Source organism: Mustela lutreola, chromosome 5 (genome assembly GCF_030435805.1).
Source record: "Mustela lutreola isolate mMusLut2 chromosome 5, mMusLut2.pri, whole genome shotgun sequence".
NCBI lineage: Eukaryota > Metazoa > Chordata > Mammalia > Carnivora > Mustelidae > Mustela > Mustela lutreola.
In genome coordinates this window covers 117,767,174-117,775,000 of record NC_081294.1, presented here as the reverse complement: position 1 = coordinate 117,775,000, position 7,827 = coordinate 117,767,174, and positions in this window count along the sequence as shown.

Sequence of the window (7,827 nt, the reverse complement as noted above, 5' to 3'; positions counted from 1 at the left end):
ACCTTTTCCCAATACAAACTTACCGTCCAACACTATTCCCCCCCCCCCAACCCCCATGCAACCATGGGTCTCTCTACCTCAGTGTCTAGGATGTTCTCCTACTGTCTGTGACTACTCTAAATAAAATTGGTCTTCCACTGTCTATTTCAGTAGTATATCCACAATGGTGATCTCCTTATCCATTCCACAACTGTATCTTTCCCTTCTGAATATCTAAAAATTTTATCATCTGTTGAAATAATACAGCTATTAGATGGTGTTTAGATATTTTTGGTATTCCTCCTTTTATTTCATTTGTGTTAATCTCATTTTAATAATAAAAATGAGTTCTTATGAAGACAGGGATCACGTATTACTTGCCATTTTTTTTTAACCACTGGTGTGCTATATGCTATGTGCACATAAGTATTTTTTTAAATTATTGAATAAATTAATTAACTTGTTCAACAATTTGGGAAATTTGGGACAGATATGAAGGTATCAGCATCTATACAGACTAAGTGACTGTGAATTATACACGGTGAAATTGATTAAGGAAAGCCCAAATGCTAAATTCCTAAATCCAAACAATTCTTGAAATTTTTATATTAAAGTCATCCATGATCCAAAAACATCACCTTGTTTTCATTCGATCCAGTGGCATAAAATAAATGTGAAAACATAGTTTGCAAATACTACAAGTGACATAAAGCCAGGAAGATGTAGATCAAAGCTACCATTGTTCACTTTGTTACATATTTAGTAAGTAGAAAAATGGGGGAAAAGAAAGTAAGCATTCTTAATGAAATGAAAAATAGATTTATGAAAAGGTATAAAAATGTAAAAGAGGGATAAATCTTGGGGGCAGGGGAAGTTAAATACTAACATTATATGCAACAGGTGGAGCCAATATGTTCCTTATGGGATTCAGCCTATATTACAGAAAGGCAAATAAGTTGTACAGAGAACAGTGCATCAGTTTTCCTCAATCAACTGAGCAGGCAGTCACTTAAAGGTATCCAATTATACATTTGATATTTTCTTTACATTACTAACCTATATTGCTAAGATTATATTTTTGTAATTACATATTTGTTAAAACTATCAGCCTACTCTACTTTTTTCTTTAAGTCTTGGCATTAGAAAGCATTTCCTTTTCAGTTAATTGAAGCTATTAAACTGCAAGTAGAATTGGACAGGCAAGGCCTAGTAACTGGGCTTCAGATGAAATATAAAGACAGTTAAAAAAATACAGATTTAACATGAGGAATTAAAGATGTTTTAATTTATGCACATGTATGTCTCAACTCTTTTCAGAAGCGTCTTTAGTTTAGAGCTATCTAATTTTACGTATAATGCCTAGTAATCTTAATACATTTTCAAGAGTAGATTCACATTACTCTTCTTTAAGAGAACTATTTCATGCCTTTACTGCTCTCGTTAAAACTCAAATCCCTACACTCCTTCTCATTCTCAGCTGATCAGTTTGCTTTTATGCCACTGATGAAAACAAAACAAAACAAAAACAAACACAAACAAATAAATGACTTCTATCTCTGGTCAATATGAGAAAACAGGTATCAGTTTTACCTGCCAGACCCAAATTATCAAAAACAGAAAATATACAAAAATTAAAAAAAAAAACAAAAAAACGTTTTCAAGACAATGGAAATCAAGCAACAAAGTACAATGACTCCTGAGAGATGGAGAATCAACTAGGTAAGCTCTATTACCGCCACAGTTTACCACTTTGAGAAAGATTCCAGGTTGTGGTACAAGGAGAGAAAACACAAGGGAGGACATGTCTTTCCTTGAGGAGAAAAGATCTGAGGGTCTGGGCAGACGAAGGTAAGCAGATGTCCCAACGCAGAGTGCCAGAGAAAAGAGATCTACAGGAAAAAGAGATGCCCAGAGACCTGCAGAAAATACTAGAGCAATACTCAGAGCCTCCATATGAAGTATCCACCTAAGGCCAGAAAAAGAACCATCCAGCAGAGTTAATGGGAACAGTGCCAAGGTTCACACAGGATCCAGAATAATGCCTGTTCCCATCAACTAGGTAGGAAAGTTTCATAATTTATGGGACACTAGGTAGAATAATCAAGAAGGTTGTGCCTCAGCAGTGGGAAATAATTAGCCCTAGGCTAAGTACCGTTCCATATCTGACTTTGAAAAATCATAATAAATTACCTAAAAGGATCAAAATGTGTTCAAGTAATTTAATTACATTCCAAAGCAAAACTCAAGAATATTCATAAGAATACAAAATGCCCAGATCTAAGGTAAAATTAACAATGTCTGACATCCAATCAAAGAGATACAAAGAAGCATGAAAACAAGGTACATAATGAATAATCAATCAAAATGCACACAGATATTAGAATGAGAAGACAGGGAATTAGAACAGTTATTATAATTGTATTCTATGTATAAAAAATGTTTAAAAGTGCCATGGAAGATGAATCATAACAAGTGACAAAATCCCTTATCAAACTTCTGGACAGAAAAGCAAAAACATCTGAGATAAATCATACATGGATAAGATTAGTGGCAAATCAAACTTCTTATAAACATAGATGCAAAATTTTAAACTTTATTTTAATATATGTCCAACAATGTATAGAAAAAACAATATATCATGATCAAATAGGGTTTACTGGGGTTTAATGGCGGTTAATTTCTCTTTTAAAAAAATCGAACATTGCACATTACTATATTAACAAACTAAAAAGAAAAATAAAAGATCATCGCAATAAATGAAGAAAATCACTTGGCAAAAGTGCTACCCATTTATGGTAAAAACTCAGGAAACTGTATTCAAAGCGAACTTCATCAACTTTATAAAGGGCGTCTACAAAACCCATACAGCTAAAAGCACATTTCAAGATGAAAGATTTAATGTTTTACCCCTAAGAACAACAAAACATGGATCCCACCTGTTCACTTCTACTCAGTCTTGTACTGTAGCTCTACACAGCAAAACTGGGCAAAAATAGAAGGCTTCTGGACAGAAAAAGAAGAAAAATAACTAGATTTCTAGGTGACATGGACATCTAAGGAGAAAATTCATGGACAACTAGAAACAAGCTCTAAGAACAAATAAGCAAGTTTGGCAGGATTGCAGGATATGGAATAAATATACAAAATAATTATGTATTTATGTACTAGCAATGACTAATCAAAAATTTAAATTGAGAAAATACTATTTAAAACAGGTCTCATCCTTCTTCATGCTAAACCTTATTCAATATACTCTAGCCACACTGAATTATTACCTATTTCTCAAAATACCAAGTTTATAATGGCTTTAGAAATTGTATCTTTGCTATTCTGTCAAAAGTACTTCTTTATCTGCTCATGGCTAATTATTTTTTTATCTGCTTATGGATAATTATTTTTTAAGATTTTATTTATTTTTCAGAGAGAGATTTTATTTATCTGTCAAAGAGAGAGAGTGAGTGAGCACAGGTGGGGGAATGGCATGTCAAGGGAGAAGCAGGCTCTCCACTGAGCAAGGAGCCCAATGCAGGACTCAATCCCAGGACTCTGGAATCATGATTGGAGCCGAATGGAGATGCTTAACCAGCTGAGCCACCCAGGCATCCCTGCTTATGGCTAGTTATTGAAGTATTAATATCTCTAAAGATCTATCACCTCCATTGGTAATTCATCTCTGATCATCCTATCTGAAATAACCACCTCATTGCAAACCTCATACACTGTTGACGGGAATGTAAATTGGTGCAGCCACTATGGAAAACAGTATGGTGTACGTCAAAAAATTAAAAATAGAAATACCATATGATCTAGTAATTCCACTACTGGTATTTACCAAAAGAAAATAATAACACTAATTCAAAAAGATATACACATTGCAAAAGGATATATGTTTATCAAAACATTATTTACAATAGCCAAAATATGGAAGCAATCCAAGTTTTTATTGGTAGGTGAATGGATAAAGAAGATACACATACACACACACATGCACACACACATACACACACACATTGGAATACTAGCTATAAAAAAGAATGAGATCTTTCCATTTGAGACAATATGGATAAAATTTGAAGGTATTACGCAAAGTGAAATAAATCACAAAGAGAAAGACAAACACCATATGGTTTCATTGATACATAGAATCTAAAAAATAAAACAAACAAATAAAAAGCAGAAACAATCTGTAAATATAGAGAACAAACTGATGGTTGCCAGAGGGAAGAGGACTGAAGGATGAACCAAATGGGTGACTGGGACAGATATGGAATATGGAATGAATGAGTCACAGCAATAAAAAGGGTTGCAGTCATTGGTATTTTAATAACTTTGCACGGTGACAGAGGGTAGCTACGCTTCGCTTGTGAGCATAGCATAATGCATATACTTGTTGAATCACTGTGCTGTACATCTGAAACTAATGTAACATTGTGTATCAACTACACTTAAATTTAAAAAAGAAAACAAAACAAGACAAAACAAAACAAAGCACCTTACAAACAACCCCTGATTACTTTATAGCCTCTCACTACCCTATTTCCTTCAGAGCTCCAGCACTGTCTACCCATTTGTTTATTTTTGTCTCTTCAGTTAGGTGATGAGCTTCCTGAGATAAGGGACTTCACTATCTTGTTTACTGTTTATATTTCATCACCTAGAAGAGTGTTTCAGAGATAATAAACACCTTATGTATAACAAACATGTACTGATTGTTACTCAATGAATCAAGGAATGTCCATTGTATATTATGCATGTAGCATACTTAAATGTGAACTGTTTTATTTTAAAGTATTAGCCCATTTTAAAAGAGCTTCTGCTTCCTGTCTTGAAACTTTTCTAAAAACAATTAATTTTCAGACTATAGGGAAATAGTCATCACTTGTCTCTGTGATATCAGATAATGTGACGGCATCATAACTCTTCCTGATTGCTGTGTGATGGCAATAGTGGGGTAGGACTAGTGGGTTCCAGATGTACTTGCAATCAGAATAACTCTATCTTGGGTGTATAAATGCATATATGAGTTGCCTTATGTATGCTCTCCCATTTACTAAAAAATACAAGTATGAACATTTCCATATATTTTTAAAAAAGATTTTATTTCTTTATTTGATACAGAGAGAGAGAGAGAGTATAAGTAGGGGGAGTGGCAGGCAAAGGGAGAGGGAGAAGCAGGCTCCCCATGGGGCAGGGAGCCCCATATGGGCCACAATCCCAGGACTCTGGGATAATGACCTGAGCCGAAGGCAGATATTTAACTGACTGAGCCCTCCATATTTATTTTTCATATGAAATAATTGAGTCTTAGTAAAGAAAGTTAACTTAACTTTTATAACTGAGAAACATACCTAGGTTTGGAATTGATCAGACCTGAGTTTTACATGGGGAATTTTCTATTATACCACATAGGTTTTTGAGAAACAAAATGTTAGGTGAATATTGCTCTACATGTTTCAAGATAGGTTGTCTTTACTCAGTCTTCTATTTTTATGTCTTATTTCTGTGTGTATGTGTGTGTGTGTGTGTGTTGGTTTGTTTCTTTCTGTCCCTTTTTTTCATTCATTCACTGAAAAAATACAGATGTACCTAATAAAAAAGCCAATAGAAAAATTTTATTAGATAATTTGAGATTTTTGACTTGTTCACTTATTTTTTAAAGTAGAACCAATAAAAGACCACAAAGATCAGGATGACTGTTGATTATAGACTCCAGTGCTAAGGAAGGAAAGCAAATTTTCTCATTTATTATTACTTTGCACCGCACATTTCCTCTGTTTCACTTAGGGCCCGAGTTATTTATATAAACATGTCATCAATCCAGGCAACTGCTCAAAAATTACATTGGGCAAGAAATGGTGGAAGGTTTGGAACTACTTATTTTTAAGAGAGATCATTACTTTTACATTTTGCAAAATACTTTTAAAGTCTTTGTGTTAAGGATCACTTTGGAAACTAGGCACTTTTTTGTTTATGTTGTTTTCAAAATTAACACACACTAGAAAAGTAGAATAATCTTCCCATTCCTCCATTCCCACAAAGGTGGGGTTACCGTCTTATTCTAATATGGAAGCTTAATTACTTTTTTCCCTGAATGACATTCCCCCCTTCTTAAAAATGACAGTCATTGTATGTATCCTTAAATAGAGGCATGTGTTAGCACAGGATCCATGGAAAGGATCAGGTGCATACGCTTAAGGAAAAAACTTTGTCAGACTGAATTTCATACTGATACAGGGTAATAGAGACAGGCAAGGGAAAGCCAAACACCACATGGAGGCCATTTGTTCCTTCAAAGCATGATGCAGATTCAAACCTTCAGATAAAAATGTACAAGCTGCCAGCTTCAAAGGAGAAGTATTAAAAAAAAAATTAAAAAAGAATTGTACCTTGCATACATAAACACTTAGTGTGCACATGTGTGCTAGTACCTCATGTTCATAGAGCATATCTGATGTCAAACCTTATTATCTTAATAGCTGAATTAGAAGATAACTGTTAAAAACTCTGAATTCCTAATGCTTTGTGTACATAAAAAAATTCATAAGGTTCTGTGGAAATCCTGGCATATATAACATTTAACATTATTTACATTTAATTAGGTAAAATCAAATCCTACAAAGTTGATCCATTAGATTTCTCCAAGGCCAGTTGTTTATGTAAGCAATGAATCATTAATATGCAGTTTCTTCCATAATTATAAGGCTATCAGATAAGAAACCTGCTGCCTAGAACAGATAAAGAAACTTGGAGATAGTCACAGATATAAACCCCATTTCATACTGCTAGAGCATTTGGAGAAGTCTTGCATGAAAAATGTGAATCATTTTGCAGGGGCAGACAACAGGAACCCAAATGGAGCAGGAAAAACAAAACAAAACAAAACAAAAAACAAACAAAAAAACAAAACAAGTTAATTTGCTTTTTCGCCTTTTTAAATGGCAAATCGGGTAGGTGAATAAAAAGTGAAAATATTTGAGATAGCATTTTTTAATTTAAAGAATTGATTATAAAAGTAGAAAACATCTTTTTCTCAATGTGGTTATTTAGACAAAGATGGACCAAAGTTATACTATACCTCCATCCATGATAATAATTACCTGAATGTTGCCATCCTATTTCTCTTAGTACCATTTCAAAGAGTTAGTGTTGGGTGATTAGAAATAGCTGTATCTGCAAGTTTGTTGAGTTCTTCAAGGAGAAGTTAACTACAGTGATTCTGTTTTCTACAATCTCTCATTGAGGTATAATCCAAATACTTGTACTCTCACTGAATTGTTTTCAGTCTTAATGATTCTCATGTAGCTTAGTCTCATTCCTCGTCTTCACTACTGCTGGACTGTACCAAATGTCCATGTCTGATGCTTGCTTCTTCCCCTTTAAGTCAAACCCACCTCTGCCTCAGTCCCTCTTCCAGGCAGGTCTTCTACTACAGCTTTCTTCTTTGCCTAGTGACAAAATCAATCAATCAATCAATCAATCAGTCAATCACAACACTGGTACAAGATCTTATCTGCCGTCTCACCTTTTCCAATATATCTCCCTTCTACTCAGTGTCAAACTCCCTGTGGCCCAAGCCACTGAGGTCTTAACTCTTCTCACTAACATAAGATGCATCATCCTTTTCAAGGAGACAAAAGCAGCAGTTTACCAGTTTCTTGAGAGGTCCTAACAGGGGAGAAAAGAGATTATTTTTGTTAAAACATAATATACCTTTCCCTCTTAGAGTTTCATAATGTTACTTAATTAGAAATATAGATTTTAAAATTATTGATATTACCATCTTGGACATTTCATGTTTTCTCTAATACATAACGTTAGGAAATACATCATGCTTTTACTCAATTTTTT